We start from the raw sequence: 18,214 nt of genomic DNA on the forward strand, positions 1-18,214 counted from the left end.
AATCTCTAGGTTCATCCATGTTGCTGCAAATGGCATATTTTCATTCTTTTTTTATAGCTGTTGGGTTTTTCTTTGTGTTGTTTGTTTATTTCACATTGAATATAGTGAGATACCCAAGAAGTCTGAAACCTGCAATCGGGACCTGACCCTACCCATCCTGGGCTTTAGACTTGGAAATAAGTTCTTCCTGTGAATTCCTCATCCAGTGTACAGATCCAAAAACTCATCTGACAGAAAGGTTTATGACTACATCTGAGAAATCATCTTCAATGTAAAACTTACACAAAAATTACAGTGTAGGAATCAAACATTTGTGGGAAGAACTTTGTTTAGAGCACTAGCTTATATCATTCACTTTTTTTTTTTTTTTTTTTTTTTGGCTGGGCCAAAGGTGTGTAGGATGTTAGTACCCCAACCAGGGATCAAACTGGCACCCCCTTCCTTGGAGCATGGAGGTTTAACCACTGGATTGCCAGTGAAGTCCCTCACCTCTTTCTCTGTGATCCATCTCACTGATTATAGCATATGTAAATTTTTTTCACACTGAAATTATACAGGACTTCCCTGGTGGACCAGTGGCTGGGACCCCCATGCTCTCAAAATAGGGGGCCTGGTGCTTGACCCGTGGTCAGGGAACTAGATCCACATACCACAACTGAATATCTTGCACGCTGCAACTGAAAGAGATCCCATCTGCTTCAACAAAATAATAAAGAATCTTTTATTCTTTAGTTGAGCCAAACAAATAATATATTTTTAAGAAATTGTACAAATATTTGGTATAATAAACCTTGTTACCTTGATATTTTAAGAAGTGAAACCCGAGCAGGAGAGGATATTGTTCTCCAGTTTTGTTTTGTTTTGTTTACTTATTTTGATGAGACTAAAGGAGAGCCATATATCTACCAGGAAGAAATGTGCTTTGCCACACCAAACAGAAGAGATTTTTGCAAATTCAAATTCAAATTCTCACCTAGGTTTTAATTTTTTTTCAGATATTTCTGAGTAATAACTTCTCCAAGGAGGTGAGGGGAGGAGTTCTTCAACATAGGGCAGGTAGTTGGGAACACCAAAAGATCACAGATAATTAAAGGAACCAAACATGTCAAGTTAAGGAATTTCTCGCTTTTCTATGTTTGGGAAGATGCAAGAGTCTGGGCTCATTAAAATAATTCCTTAGATACGCACTTCACCTATCTGGGGCCAGTATCCTGTGTTTTCACACATGAGTTTCTTCAGTGCTTGCTGTTGGGAGTGGCTGCACTCTTGTGGCTGCACTCTTATGGCTGCTAGATGGCAGGTGTTCTTTCCTACCTGAGTTCCTTCAGGGTTCACTAGTTCACCATCCATGGTGGCTGCAATTGCTGGTTACTGTGACATCCTTGTTTACCAATATGGCAGGAAATACTCAATTTCTCAAACTTGAGAGTGTAAAACTCCTAGAAGAAGACACAAAAAGAAACCTCCTTGATGTTAGTTTTGGCAATAATATTTTGGATAGAACATCAAAATTACAAGCAACAAAACCAAAAATAAACAAGTGGGACTACACCATATTAAAAAGCTCTGCACAACAAAGGAAACAATCAACAAAATTGTTACCAACTCTAAGCTCACTCTATTGGCCCCACAATGGGCCAACTAACTGAGAGAGGAGGTGTTAAGGCAAGAAATATGACTTTATCCAGAAAGTCAGCAGACTAGTGTATCAAAATAACCATCTTAACTTGATCTGGATGCTGGTTTCTTTTATAAAATAGAGAGAGAAAGGGAGGGAGGAAGGGAAGTAAAAAGCCCATTTATCTTGCAAAATAGGAGGGAATGTGTTAATACTTCTTTTCTGCAGCCTTTCACAGGTGGGCTGGCTCAGATTGTCTCTCTGTGAGCTGAATAAAGGCACTTTAGTTTAACAGGGAGGCAGAGGGACTAGGTTCCCTGAGGCAGGCCATTATGTATGAATATAATAACGAAAGCAAAGGTTAAAGTCAAAGAAACAGATCCAACATGGAGTAAGAATTGGCTCTTCCCTGCAATAAAATGAAAAGGCAACCTACGGAATGAGAGAAAATATTTGTAAACCATATATCTGGTAAAGAGTTTATATTCAAAATATATAAGGAAATCATACAGCTAAGGGAGGAAAAGCCAAAACATCTGATTTTAAAAAGGACAAAGTCCTGACTAGACATTCATCCAAGAAGACATAAGAATGAACATAAGGACAAGTATATGACATAAGTATATGAAAAGATCATCAACATCACTACTCATTAAGGAAATGTTTATGCTGGACACAAGATTAATGTATAATATGAATAGCATTTTGTACATCGGAAACAGAAAAAATGCATTGTTTGAAGATAACTTTTACAATAATATCAAAAATATAATTAAGACTGCAAGACCTGGATGGTAAATACCATAAACCATTCTTGGCAGGTAATAATGAAAACCTGTATAGATGAACTATATACCGAAGACTACATTGTAAGGATATCATTCTCTTCAAACTGGTCTGTAAATCCAATGCAATTCAAACCAATATCCAAGATGAGTCTTTTGAAGTACTTAACAGACTCTAAAATGTATATGAGTAAATCCACCTGCCAATGCAGGGAACACATCCTGGTCCTGGAAGATTCCACATGCCACAAAAGCAGCTGAAACTACTAAACCCATGCTGTAAAGCCCACGAACCACAACTACTGAGCCCATATGCTGCAACTACTGAAGCCCTTGCAACTACAGCCTGTGCTCTGCAACAAGAGAAGCCACTGCAGTGAAGAGTAGCCCCCACTTACCACAACTATAGAAAGCCCATGCAAAGCAACAAAGACTCAGTGCAATCAAAAATTTAAAAAAAATTAAAATTAAATGTATATGAACAGATTCAAACATGTGCTAATCAGGGAAGGGAAGGGAAGAAGAAACGATGGAGGAGCAGTCAAGGAAAATTAGTGCAGACTTAGGGCAGAGTCCTGGCTCCTCCTTGAGGAATATATACAATATCTTTGAGTTCTTCTTTAGGAACTAAGGCCTACACTCAGGCAGATGATGGTAACTTCAGGATGAGCACAAGATTCCTGGAGGACCACCCACTTAACCTTACCACAAACCAGTCAGAAGAAAGTCACATACCCTACAGCCCTCACTGCAAATTTTGCTTATGAAAACTTCTCCTCTCCTCAGAACATTTGGGGAGTTTGGGGTTTTTTAGAATGAGCTACCAGTTCTCCTTGTTTGGCCCCACAATAAACCTTTCTCTAATCCAAAATACATAAATAAAATAGAATAAAATGTATATGAAAATGCAAAACCCTAAAACAATATAAAATGCAAGTAATTAAGGGTGATTTTGGAGCAGGAATATTCAGCAGAGTAAAATAAATAGTTCAGGAACTGGATAAAAGAGGAACTGACCAATAAACGGGTCTAGAACATTGAAAAAATGAAATTGTACCTTTACTTTATACTTTACCAAAAATAATCAACTTCAGGTAAAATGAAGATCGTGGCATCCAGTCCTATTATTTCATGCCAAATCAGTTCAGTTAAGTTCAGTCACTCAGTTGTGTCTGACTCTTTGCGACCCCATGGACCACAGCATGCCAGGCCTCCCTATCCATCACCAACTTCCGGAGCTTACACAAACTCATGTCCATAGAGTCAGTGATGCCATCCAGCCATCTCATCCTCTGTCATCCCCTTCTGCTCCTGCCCTCAATCTTTCCCAGCATCAGGGTCTTTTCAAAAGAGTCGGCTCTTTGCATCAGGTAGCCAAAGTATTGAAGTTTCAGCTTCAACATCAGTCCTTCCAATGAATACTCAGGACTGATTTCCTTTAGGATGGACTGGTTGGATCTCCTTGCAGTCCAAGGGACTCTCAAGAGTCTTCTTCAACACCACAGTTCAAAAGCATCAATTCTTTAGTGCTCAGGCTTCTTCACAGTCCAACTCTCACATCCATACATGACTACTGGAAGAACCATAGCCTTAACTAGACAGACCTTTGTTGGCAAAGTAACGTCTCTGCTTTTTAATATGCTGTCTAGGTTGGTCATAACTTCCCTTCCAAGGAGTAAGCATCTTTTAATTTGATGACTGCAGTCACCATCTGCAGTGATTTTGGAGCCCCCAAAAATAAAGTCTTCCACTGTTTCCAGTTTCCCCATCTATTTGCCATGAAGTGAAGGGACCAGTTGCCATGATCTTAGTTTTCTGTATGCTGAGATTTAAGCCAACGTTTTCACTCTCCTCTTTCACTTTTATCAAGAGGCTCTTCACCTCTTCACTTACTGCCGTAAGGATGGTGTCATCTGCATATCTGAGGTGATTGCTATTTCTTGCAGCAATCTTGATCCCAGCTTGTGCTTCATCCAGCCCAGCATTTCTCATGATGTATTCTGCATATAAGTTAAATAAGCAGGGTGACAATATACAGCCTTGAAGTACTTCTTTTCCTATTTGGAACCAGTCTGTTGCTCCATGTCCAGTTCTAACTGTGGCTTCCTGACCTGCATACAGATTTCTCAAGAGGCAGGTCAGGTGGTCTGGTATTCCCATTATTCTCAGAATTTTTCAGTTTATTGTGATCCACACAGTCAAAGGCTTTGGCATAGTCAATAAAGCAGAAATAGATGTTTTTCTGGAATCCTCTTGCTTTTTCAATGACCCAGCTGATGTTGGCAATTTGATCTCTGGTTCCTCTGCCTTTTCCAAAACCAGCTTCAACATCTGGAAGTTCACAGTTCACGTACTGCTGAAGCCTGGCTTGGAGAATTTTGAACATTACTTTACTAGCAGGTGAGATGAGTACAATTGTGCGGTAGTTTGGGCATTCTTTGGCATTGCCTTTCTTTGGGATTGGAATGAAAACTGACCTTTTCCAGTCCTGTGGCCACTGCTGAGTTTTCCAAATTTGTTGGCATATTGAGTGTAGCACTTTCACAGCATTATCTTTTAGGATTTGAAATAGCCCAACTGGAATTCCATCACCTCCACTAGCTTTGTTCGTAGTGATGCTTCCTAAGGCCCACTTGACTTCACATTCCAGGATGTGGATGTCTGACTCTAGGTGAGTGATCATATCATCATGATTCTGGGTCATGAAGATCTTTTTTGTACAGTTCTTCTGGGTATTCTTGCCACCTCTTCTTAATATCTTCTGCTTCTGTTAGGTCCAGACCATTTTTGTCCTTTATTGAGCCCATCTTTGCATGAAATGTTCCCTTGGTATCTCTAATTTTCTTGAAGAGATCTCTAGTCTTTCCCATTCTGTTCTTTTCCTCTATTTCTTTACATTGATCACTGAGGAAGGCTTTCTTATCTCTTCTTGCTATTCTTTGGAACTCTGCATTCAAATGGGTATATCTTTCCTTTTCTCCTTTGCTTTTCATTTCTCTTCTTTTCACAGCTCTTTGTAAGGCCTCCTCAGACAGCCATTTTGCTTTTATGCCTTTTTTTTTCTTGGGGATGGTCTTGATCCCTGTCTCCTGCACAATGTCATGAACCTCCATCCATAGTTCATCAGGCACTCTGTCTATCAAATCTAGTCCCTTAAGTCTATTTCTCACTTCCACTGTATAATCGTAAGGAATTTGATATAGGTCATACATGAATGGTCTAGTGGTTTTCCCTACTTTCTTCAATTTAACTCTGAATTTGGCAATAAGGAGTTCATGATCTGAGCCAACATCTGCTGGATCATGGAAAAAGCAAGAGAGTTCCAGAAAAACACCTATTTCTGCTTTATTGACTATGCCAAAGCCTTTGACTGTGTGGATCACAATAAACTGTGGAAAATTCTGAAAGAGATGGGAATACCAGACCACCTGACCTGCCTCTTGAGAAATCTGTATGCAGGTCAGGAAGCCACAGTTAGAACTGGACATGGAACAACAGACTGGTTCCAAATAGGAAAAGGAGTACGTCAAGGCTGTATATTGTCACCCTGCTTATTTAACTTCTATGCAGAGTACATCATGAGAAACGCTGGACTGGAAGAAACACAAGCTGGAATCAAGATTGCCAGGAGAAATATCAATAACCTCAGCTATGCAGATGACACCACCCTTATGGCAGAAAGTGAAGAGGAACTAAAAAGCCTCTTGATGAAAGTGAAAGAGGAGAGTGAAAAAGTTGGCTTAAAGCTCAACATTCAGAAAACAAAGATTATGGCATCTGGTCCCATCACTTCATGGGAAATAGATGGGGAAACAGTGGAAACAGTGTCAGACTTTATTTTTGGGGGCTCCCAAATCACTGCAGATGGTGATTGCAGCCATGAAATTAAAAGACGCTTACTCCTTGGAAGGAAAGTTATCACCAACCTAGATAGCATATTCAAAAGCAGAGACATTACTTTGCCAACAAAGGTCCGTCTAGTCAAGGCTATGGTTCTTCCAGTAGTCATGTATGGATGTGAGAGTTGGACTGTGAAGAAGGCTGAGTGCCGAAGAATTGATGCTTTTGAACTGTGGTGTTGGAGAAGACTCTTGAGAGTCCCTTGGACTGCAATGAGATCTAACTAGTCTATTCTGAAGGAGATCAGCCCTGGGATTTCTTTGGAGGGAATGATGCTGAAGCTGAAACTCCAGTACTTTGGCCACCTCATGTGAAGAGTTGACTCACTGGAAAAGACTTTGATGCTGGGAGGGATTGGGTCAGGAGGAGAAGGGGACAACAGAGGATGAGATGGCTGGATAGCATCACTGACTTGATGAACGTGAATCTGAGTGAACTTCGGGAGATGGTGATGGACAGGGAGGCCTGGTGTGCTGTGATTCATGGGGTCACAAAGAGTCAGACACGACTGAGCAACTGAACTGAACTGAACTGATCTGAGCCACAGTCAGCTCCCAATCTTGTTCTTGCTGACTGTATAGATCTTCTCCATCTTTGGCTGCAAAGAATATAATCAATCTGATTTCCGTTTTGACCATCTGGTGATGTCCATGTGTAGAGTTCTCTTGTGTTGTTGGAAGAGTGTGTTTCCTATGACCAGTGCATTCTCTTGGCAAAACTATTAGCCTTTGTGTGGCACTGGAGTGGCAAGCAGCAGAGAGGAAATAACCCACGTCCAAGGTCATGGCAAATAGGTGGAGAAAAAGTGGAAAAAATGACAGATTTTGTTTTCTTAGGTTCCAAAATCGCTGCGGACTGTGACTACAGCCACGAAATCAAAAGACGCTTGCTCCTTGGAAGAACAACTATGACAAACTTAGACAGGGTAATTTTGCCAACAAAGGTCAAACATAGTCAAAGCTATGGTTTTTTCAGTAGTCACGTATGGATGTGAGAGTTGGGCCATAAAGAAGGTTGAGCACTAAAGAACTGTTGCTTTTGAACTGTGGTGCTGAAGAAGACTCTTAAGAGTCCATTGGACAGCAAGGAAATCAAACCAGTCAATCCTAAAGGAAGTCAACCCTGAATATTCACTGGCAGGATTGATGATGAAGCTGAAGCTCCAATACGTTGGCCACCTGATTTGAAGGGCTGACTCATTGGAAAAGACCCTGATGCTGGAAACGGTTGAGGACAGGAAGAGAAGGGGATGACAGAGGATGAGATGGCTGGATGGCATCACTGATTTAATGGACATGAGTTTGAGCAAACTTGGAGAGATCGTGAAGGACAGGGAAGCCTTGTATGCTGCAGCTCAGGGGGTCACAAAGAGTCAGACACAACTTAGCAACTGAACAACAACAGGTGGCTTAGAGGTGCAAATGCAAAAGTCAAAATTTCAAAAGTCTTACAAGAAAACAGAACCAATATGTCCCACATTCCTAGGTAATAGAGTGTTGTGAGTTCAAATCTTGTGTTCACTACACAATGGATGTGTGACTTTGTACATATAATTTAACCTCAGCCTGTTTCTCCATCTGTAAATGATGATCACAAGTGCACCTAATTCATGGGGTGCATATGATTATCTAGTGAGATAGAAATAGATGTAGATATACACTTAGATATAAGGTTTCATTTAAACAGTGCTTTCATGAAGAAATTGCTATAGGGTTTAGCTACTGTTGGCTTGCACCCAGCAGGCCTGCAAGGCCTGTACTTGTCCAGCTTCAAGATAAAAAAAAGAGCCCAGAGTCATCAACAGAGACATCAAAGGTTTAATGGATGGGAGAATCTCTAGGACACCCCACTGTGTGCAGCAGACAGTGGGCAGGACATGGCAGCAGACTTCATTCTGGAGGCCAGCAAGATTGAGAGGGCAGAGATCAGTAGTTAAAGGGGAACTTGACATCAGGTTGGCTCATCAGTCACCAGGGAAACTAGTAAAATGGTATGCCTCTCACCCCCCCTTTGATAACAATCACTAGCTGAATACTGAGGCAAGTACATAGGAAGATCAGTCACGTGAGTAGGAGAAGCAGCACTGGTCAAATAGGGGATGTACCGAGAACAATAGAACAGCCATCTTGAGCAACTTGATCACACAGCTACTATCATTACTGTTGTATTTATTATATTCTTTCTGTTGCACCAGGATAAGTCTCTTCTTTGCTGTAGAAGGTTAAGGTGAGAAAAGGAAGCAATCTCTTTTTAATTCAATGCTCTGATGGTTCTACCCTCCATGGTTAAACATACATAGACGCCTTGCATTCTAGATAAATTTGTGACTCACTATCAGGGGTCTAAATCAGCTTGGAACCTTCAGCTTCATGGCTGGATACCCAAGCACTCACTGTCCAACTCATCACTAGGAAATGCCCAGTCCTGGCCCTTGGGGCAAGTGGGCCCAGCCCTCTCAAGTATCAGGCCCAGGATATAACATCAGTTGATACCAAAACTTTCCTACTTGCTACTGACTACACCATGAAATTGATCGAGCTGGGATTTCTTCTGGGGCTCTTCACCTTCTCCTTGCTGACTACTCCATTAATGGGTGGTATGGCTAGGGTTACTGACATGATATGTGAAAGACTCAAAGGTATGAAACTGAAGCAGAAAATAAATCCAAGGACCAATTATGAATGAGGAAGAAAGAATTAGAAAAAATTTGATATGCAGATGGTCCAAGAAGGTCCTCCTTTAGTATCAATACCCATAAATGCTGACTATTGTGACTTGGGGCATCTATTTTAGGCATCCTGTGGATGTTTGATGAGAAAAAACAAACCGTGATGCAAATAAGTCCTTTCCAAATGGGATTCTCTTTTGTATGCAGTGCAAAGGACTAGAAGTATTCTAAATTATGGGTTTCACGGTAAATTTCAAAACTTCCAGACCATTCAAGGGTATGGGGGGGAAGAATTGGAGGAAGGGATAGTTAGGGAGTTTGAGATAGACATATCCACACTGCTATATTTAAAATGGATGACAAACAGGGTCCTACTGTACAGCACGGGGAACTCTGCTCAATGTTATGTGGCAGCCTGGATAGGGGGGGAGTTTGGGGGAGAATGGATACGTGTGTATGTATGGCTGAGTTCTTTCCCTGTTCACCTGAAACTATCATAACACTGTTAATCAGCTATCTGTGTTACTCAGTCATGTCCAGCTCTTTGCAATCCCATGGACTATAGCTTGTCAGGCTCCTCTGTCCATTGGATTCTCCAGGCAAGAATACTGGAGCGGGTTGCCACGCCCTCCTCCAGGGGATTTTCCCAACCCAGGGATCAAACCCAGGTCTTCTGCCTTGCAGGCAGATTATTTATCATCTGAGCCACCAGGGAAGCCCAAGAATACTGGAGAGGGTAGCCTATCCCTTCTCCAGGGGAACTTCCCAACCCAGGAATCGAACCAGGGTCTCCTGCATTGTACCAGGAATAAAACCAGGCTTTCCTGGTGGCTGAGATGGTAAAGAATCCGCCTGCGATGCAGGAGACCTGGGTTCAATCCCTGGGTTGGGAAGACCCCCTGGGAAAGGGAAAGGCTACCTACCCTAGTATTCTGGCCTGGAGAATTCCATGTATAGAGGAGCCTGGCAGGCTACAGTTCATGGGGTAACAAAGAGTTGGACATAACTGGAGCGACTTAGCACTAGCACAGGCTCCGGGGAAGGAGAGAACACTTGAACACATGGTTACTGTTTAGAGAAGCTTACAGTGTAGACGTAAAAGACAATGAAGTTTTCTTTCACAGGTACGATATACAGGCTCAGGTGCTTCCAGAACATAGGGAAAAAGTAACACAGTCCTCACTGTAAGTCAGACACCCCAAATTCCAGCCTTGTCACTTAACAAACTAGTCCAAGTCACTCAATCCCATACCATCCCTTAGCTTCAGTTTCTTTGTATAAAGTGTGGATCAGAAGAATGCCTATATCAGAGGATGTATATATAAAATAAGCTTGTGCATGTCACTGTATTTAAATAGCTACTTTTACCAAGGAATAAATCCCAGTCTGGCTGCTTGAATAGGATGAACAACAATCTCTGGGTTGCCAGTACAACCATGTTGTAGCTGTTTGGACCACTTACTATGTGATTCTTTTTTTTTTTTTTTTTGGTATTTTTGTATTAAATTTATTTATTTCTAATTGGAGGATAATTGCTTTACAATGTTGTGTTGGTTTCTGCCTCACATCACCATGAATGAGCCATAGTATACACATGTCCCCTCCCTCTTGAACCTCCCTCCTATCTCCCACCCCATCCCACCCCTCTAGTTTGTCACAGAGCACCTAGCTGAGCTCCCTGTGGGATACAGCAACTTCCCATTGGCTATCTGTTTTACCTATGGTAATGTATCTATTTCAATGCTGCTCTCTCAATTCATCCCACCCTCTCCTTCCCCTGCTGTGGCCATAAGGGTTATTCTTATCACTAAGAACAAAAGGTTTGCCTCTAGGAAGGGGACAAGGGCAGAGATGACAGGATGTGAAGGTGAAAGAGTATTACCTCCAAGGTTATGCATCTTGGTATGCATCCTGTTTTGAGCAGCAGGCACAGTTAACTTAAACTGGGGACATGGTTAGTATAGTGGGTCTATGAAAACTGGAAGGTAAGTGTTATATGTCCTGTCCAGGGAGTTAAGAGCCAAGAAAGAAGAGAAGAAGATTGTGCTTTAATATAATGTAAGATGTGAAAGGTGAATGTCATTACTTTGTACAAGATACTGGTAAAGGGTTTCACAGGAGGTTCAGTGGTATAGAATCCACCTGCCAAGCAAGAGACGCGGGTTCAATCCCTGGGTTGGGAAGACCCCATGGAGAAGGAAATGGCAACCCACTCCAGTATTCTTGCCTGAGAAATCTCATGGACAGAGGAGCCTAGCAGGCTACAGTCCATGGGGTGGCAAAGAGTCAGACAGACTTAGTGACTAAGTCACCATTACCAACCACTGATAGAACCTCCTTTTTCATGGCTCACCATCTCTCCAAATCACTGCTGAAGACCAGAAATTGGAGTTTTAATCAATTTGCATGCCCAAGGGCAACCTGCCAGGTGATCTTAATTCCAAGAGAAAACCAAATGTCTTCCAGTGACCTTGAATAGGGGTATTTCCAGACTACCATGACAAACGTGTAAAGGCCTGTGAAGACAAGCTCTTTAATTCCCCCTAATTCAGTGTGAACCTCTCGCGCAGATCCCTGCAAGATGCCACTCAAATATGGCAGCTGTTATAACATTCACTTCAGATATTTCTACAACATCACCTCTGGATTCTGTGAAAGTTTTGTCTACTCTGGCTGTGATGGCAATCTTAACAACTATGAGCTTCAAATAGAATGCCAACTAGCCTGTGAGAAAGATGTCAAGAAGTAAGGAATTTAATGTTATCCTTGGTTATTGGGGAGTGGAAAGCAGAGGCTTGAGATCCCAGGACAAATCCTGGCTGGGGAGGGGAGGTGGGATGATTGTCATAATCAAAACATTTAATAGTTGGGTTGGATCTCATATCACTTGTCAGTTTGTAGCTGGGAAATCAAAAGTCTAGAGAGAAAATTATAGCCATCATTTATTGAACAGTTAGCATGTGCTGGGTACTACACTATGTAATTACATATATTGATAGAATTTAAAATTAAAATCACCCTAAGATAGGTGTGTATCATTATTTTTATATAGCAGATGAGGAAACAAAGTCCAATAGTGGTAATTAACTGGCCCAAGATCACATTAATAAATGGCATGGCAAGGTTTCTAACCAAATCTGGTCATCCAGGGCTGGATCATCTTACATGCACAAGATCACCCAGACCCAAACCTTGAACTCCAAGACCTGTGAACTTAGGTCCATAGCAACATGCTGTTTTATAGAGCTAAGCTCCCAGCCCACACCTCACCATTTCTCAATCATAAAACTAGAAGGAGGCCCACAGAGGTAATAGGGCTATGGTGTGGATGATCTCTAAGAAAGTGAGATGGAACATGGCCTTGGGAATAGTTCAAAAGCAGAAAATTTGTTTTATTTATTTATTTAATATCCCTAGTGACTCTTTGTAGCACCTGGCACATAGAAGACAATGACTAAGTTTTGAGGGAATGATAGAGAGATTAATGAAGAATGAGAGTTTAATCAACAGAAGCAGAGGGACACTGAAAGAGATGCCATCCTCTGGGCTTTCCCTGAGATAAAAATGACAACGTAGTCCAGGGAGACATGACAAAACCTATAACCTGTTTCTTTTGTTTCTTTGTTTATTTTGCTTAAACAGACCATCTGAGGAATCTCCATCAGATTCTGAGGAAGAGCCATCAGGTTCTGAAGGATAGCCTGAAGAATCTGAGCGCAAAGCACACTGAAGCACAGCAGAGGGGGAAATCAGACCAGTTTTAAGATGTTTGAAATGTGCATGCTTTTACTGTTTTCCTAATGTTAGTGTTGTGTTTCCTGAGAAATAACTGTATGATCATTAAAATGAAAGAATTTTATGTGGGAACCCTTCTTCCTCTCTGCATATCCCACCCCAACCCCCACCAGTTTATCCAGAGCTGGAATGTGAGCTGGTCCTAATCCATTACTCCCCACTCCCTCCTGAACCATTCCTCATGCATATAGTCAATGCTTACATTGTTAGAGATGTGATGAGCCAAATCTGGATAGGTTTATATCACTTCGCCTCTCAGGTTGAATAGTTAGTAGAACCAAAGTACCAAATCTACACTACTCTTTGTCCTTAAAATCAAACCAAGCAGTGACCCTTAAACTCAAATGAAATGTTCTTGCACTCATAACAAATTTTTCTTCGCAGTGTCTTCCAATTCATGTTCACCAAGCCAGGAGTCCCAATTTGTTTAACTATTGGGACCAATAGTTAACTAATAGTTAACTATTTGTTTAACTATCTTCCTGATATCATCTCTATTTATCACAGCTATAGAATACTTGGACATTTTTCAGTGCCTCCATCACTGACATTTGACTTGGCTATTCTCAGTGCTGAGAAAAGAACTCTCAGCTTCAGTTCAGTGAGTATGCTTTAGCTCCCAAGAGAGTGACTATCCTGACACTGTTTGCCAAGCCTTCTGAACGCAATGCTACAAGGTTCCACATGACCATGATCTTCCCAGCTGTAGGACACTCAGCTTAGCCATCTCATTTCTGAAGTTCTTTAGGCATCCCTTCCCTGAACCCCTTCCCTGTCCATCTTATTGACAGATTCCAATCATTCAGTGTGAATCACATCCTGCACCACCAGTTAGTTGCAAGGGCCAATGTCAGGGGCATTATGAACCAGCCAGTGAAACCTTGTTGCTAGACATGCAAGTTTGGTCTCTGCTCAGTCTTAAGAATAAGAAAACAAGTCCCCTAAACTGAGACAATTTATCTGCAAAAAACCTGATTACTTCAAGATCAGACTCTCGTCCAGACAGGGTTTACTCTGAATATATGTACATTTCAACTTCGGTGAAGACTCTAGAATTGCAAATCATTCTTGAACCCCATCAGCTATAGGAGACATGCTATGGAGCCTGAAATAGAGGCACTGGGCTAATCTGACTGGTCCACATAAATGAAAGTTCTGAGATTTTCCTGTTGTGAGACATGAAACTGGGTGTCCCAGAGTAGGTTTGTTGGGTACAAAAAATGCATAACATATTCCCATAGACTGTTTGCTTCCTCTTCCAGTCAACTCCTGGAAAAGCCAGAGAAGTGGGGGGGCTGAAAGTGTGTAAATATTAATAACTAAACTCAAGACTAAGAATCCTTTGAGGAAAGAGGCCAGTTATACCTTAGGGAGGAAAGGATATTTTGATGCCCAAGACAGCTGGGCACCAAAAGTGGAAGGATGACTTGCATTACGGCTTTTAACTTGTGTTATTCTCCTCAATACAAAAATCTGAGTCTGTCGGTGATTCCCTTGTCTCCCTTGGCAAAGCAGTAACAGCCCCAAGATACAACAAGGGCAACTGAGATAACATGTGTGGCCCTGGCGCCCAGCTAGAGTAAGGTGTGTATAAAAACAAGTGCAATTGGACTTGCCTGGTGGTCCAGTGGTTAAGAATCTGCCTGCCAATGCAAAGGACACAGGTTCAGATCCCTGGTCCAGGAAGACCTCACATGCTAGGGAGCAACAAAGCCCATGTTGCCACAACTACTTACTGAGCCCATGCACCTTAGAGGTCATGTTCCACAACAAGAGAAATCACTGCAGTGAGAGGCCCACACCCCACAACCAGAGAATAGCCCCAGCTTGCTTCAACTAGAGAAAGCCCTCATGCAGCAATGGAGAACAAGTGCAGCCATAAATAAGTAAATAAAATAAAAAACTGGTGCAATTGGACTAACCAGACACAGAGTTTATTGTTTTGTCTTCTTCCTACACACACCAGAGTTCCAACTGTCACATCTGTACGTGACTACTGGAAAAACTATAGCTTTGACTAGATGGACCTTTGTCGGCGAAGTGATGTCTCTGCTTTTTAATACACTGTCTAGGTTTGTCAAAGTTTATCTTCCAAGGAGCAAGTGTCTTTTAATTTCATGGCTGCAGTCACCATCCAAAGTGATTTTGGAGCCCAAGAAAAGAATATCTGTCACCATTTCCACTTTTCCCCCATCTATATTCCATGAAGTGATGAGACCAGAAGCCATGATTTTAGTGTTTTGAATGTTGAGTTTTAAGCCAGCTTTTTTCACTCCTCTTTCACCTTCATCAATAGGCTCTTTAGTTCCTCTTCACTTTCTGCCATAAGGGTGGTGTCATCTGCGTATCTGAGGTGATTGATATTTCTCCTGGCAGTCTTGATTCCAGCATGTGATTCATCCAGTCCAGCATTTCACACGATGTAGTCTGCATATAAGTTAAATAAGCAGGGTGAGAATATACAGCCTTTCTCAATTTTGTACTCCTCTCTCAATTTTGAACCAATTTTCTGTTCCATGTGGAGGCTGAGCCAAAGTGGAAACAACACCCAGCTGTGGGTGTGTCTGGTGGTAAAAGTAAAGTCCAATGTTGTAAAGAACAATATTGCATAGGAACCTGGAATGTTAGGTTCACGAATCAAGGCAAATTGGATGTAGTCAAATAGAAGATGGCAAGAGCGAATATCAACATAGGAATCAGTGAACTAAAATGGACAGGAATGGGTGAATTTAAGTCAGATTACCATTATATCTACTACTGTGGGTAGTAGATATTTCTTCCCTTTTAGAAGAAATGAAGTAGCCATAATAGTCAACAAAAGAGTCTGAAATGCAGTATTTGGGTGCAGTCTCAAAAACAACAGAATGATCTCGGTTTGTTTCCAAGACAAACCATTCAGCCTCACAGTAATCCAAGTCTATGCCCCAACCACTAATGCCAAAGAAGCTGAAGTCGAATGGTTCTATGAAGAACTCCAAGTCTTTCTAGAACTAACACCAAAAAAAGATGTTTTTCTCATCACAGAAGACTGGAATGAAAAAACAGGAAATCAAGAGATACCTGGAGCAACAGGCAAGTTTGGCATTGGAGTACTAAATAAAGCAGGGCAAAAAACAGCAGAAGATAATAGTTGTAATTAATTTCAGCCAATTTCAGCTCTTAGGGGAGTTGCTGCTGCTAAGTCGCTTCAGTCGTGTCCAACTCTGTGCGACCCCAGAGACGGCAGCCCACCAGGCTCGGCCGTCCCTGGAATTCTCCAGGCAAGGACAATGGAGTGGGTTGTCATTTCCTTCTCCAATGCGTGAAAGTGAAGTCACTGAGTCGTGTCCAACTCTCAGCGACCCCATGGACTGCAGCCTACCAGGCTCCTCCGTCCATGGGATTTTCCAGGCAAGAGTACTGGAGCGGGGTGCCATTGCCTTCTCCTCTTAGGGGAGTAGCAGCTCTGTTTTCTCCACACCCAGCCACATGACAAACAACTGTGCACATGTTCCTGGAGAAGTTTAAACATAGCTGTGGCAGCCCACTTGGGCAAAAAAATTCTGTTCTCCAAATATCAGGGATCTACACTCTGCCTGCTGATTGCCCTTTCCGATCTCATAAAGAAGCATCTCCTCTCATTGTTACAAGCCCTTCCCCCTCTGGTCAAAGTGACTTCCAGGGCCAGTGCCTGTTTCCCTACACTTCATTTTTCTCTATCTGGGAGCCAGACATTTAAAATATAACTACGTGTATAGGAAAAATTAGAAAGTGAGAATGCATGTCCTAGAAAGGGCTCAGAAAAAGATGTGAAAATATCATAAGTTTTCATTCCAGACTGATCCTCAACATAGGGACAGACTAAAGCAATAAAAAACCAACAAAACCAAAACAGCACTCACAAAAACAGTAACAAAATAAAATCACTCCCTAGGGAAGGGGAAGAAATGGATTTCCACATTATTAGATTCAAATGTCCAATTTTTGTAAAAAAAAGAAAAAAGTCACAAGGCATACCAAGAAATATGAAAGCTTTTTAAATAAATCAATAATAATTGTTCCTGAAGAAGATCTGATGGAGGATCTGCTAGAGAAAAAGGTTTTAAGACAACTGTCTTAAAGATGCTCAAAGGGCTTTCCAGACCTGGCCAAGGAGGAGGCGCCAGCCTGGGAATTGACATTCACCACAACAAGGACAGACAGGTTCCACACAAGGAGCCCAAGAACCAGGACATTTACGCAGGGCTGTTGGTCAAACTGCACAGGTTCCTGGCCAGAGGAACCAACTCCACCTTCAATTAGGTTGTCCTGAAGAGATTGTTCATGAGCCACACCAACTGGCCACTGTGGTCCCTTTCCCGGATGATCCAGAAGATGAAGCTTCCTGGCCAGGAAGGCAAAACAGCTGTGGTCATGGGGACTGTAACCAATGGTGTTCGTGTTCAATTCAGTTCAGTTCAGTCACTCAGTCATGTCTGACTCTTTGCGACCCCATGAACCACAGCACACCAAGCCTCCCTGTCCATCACCAACTCCTGCAGTCCACCCAAACCATGTCCATTGAGTCAGTGATGCCATCCAACCATCTGATCGTCTGTTGTCTCCTTCTCCTCCTGCCCTCAATCTTTCCCAGCATCAGGGTCTTTTCAATGAGTCAGCTCTTCGCATCAGGTTTGTGTCCAGGAGGTGTCCAAACTGAAAGTTGTGTGCTCTGAGAGTGAGTGGCCACGCCCAGAGTTGCATCCTCAAGGCAGCGGCCAAGATTCTCACCTTTGACCAGCTGACCCTGGCCTCTCCCAAGGGCTGTGGCACTGTCCTCCTCTCTGATCCTTACGAGGGGTGAGAGGTGTACAAGGCATTTCGGCAAGGCCTCAGTAACCCGGCATAGCCACCTCAAACACTATGTCCACTCCAAGGGCCGGAAGTCAGAGCGCGCCAGAGGCCAACAAGCCAGCCGTGGCTGCAAAAACTAACCCGAGAGTCTACCTTGTTACTAAGATTTTGGATGCCAAAAAAAAAAAATGTTCATGGAACTAACTTGAAGAAAGTCAATACAATGAATGAATAAAATGGAAATATCAATATAGAGGTTTTTTTTAACTAAAAACAAACAGAAAAGAAATTCTGGAACTGAAAAATACAATAACCAAAATGAAAAAGCCATTAGAGGGATTCAAAGGTAGATTTAAGCAGGCAGGATAAAAAAGCAGTGAACTTGAATGATGATAGAAATTATCAAGTCTGAAGAACAGCAACAAAAAAAATATCTGTGGTATATCACAAAAAATATATCAAAATACTCATTGTGGGAGTCCCAGAAGGAGAAGTGAGAGAGAAAAGGAAGGGAGAGTTTTTGAAGAAATATGACAGAAAATTTACAAAATTTGGTGAAAGATATGAATATAAATATCCAAAAAGTACAATAAACTGCAAGATGAACAGGATACCTATCTCTTATAGATAAACAGA

The 18,214-nt window shown here is 41.9% G+C and overlaps 1 pseudogene; it reads left to right on the forward strand.

Annotated features, from left to right (window-relative positions):
* Window positions 1-16,867: 16,867 nt before the first annotated feature.
* LOC128058106 (60S ribosomal protein L18-like) lies at window positions 16,868-17,718 on the forward strand (annotated as a pseudogene).
* The last annotated feature ends 496 nt before the right edge of the window (window positions 17,719-18,214 follow it).

This window comes from Budorcas taxicolor, chromosome 13 (assembly GCF_023091745.1).
Source record: "Budorcas taxicolor isolate Tak-1 chromosome 13, Takin1.1, whole genome shotgun sequence".
Taxonomy (NCBI): domain Eukaryota; kingdom Metazoa; phylum Chordata; class Mammalia; order Artiodactyla; family Bovidae; genus Budorcas; species Budorcas taxicolor.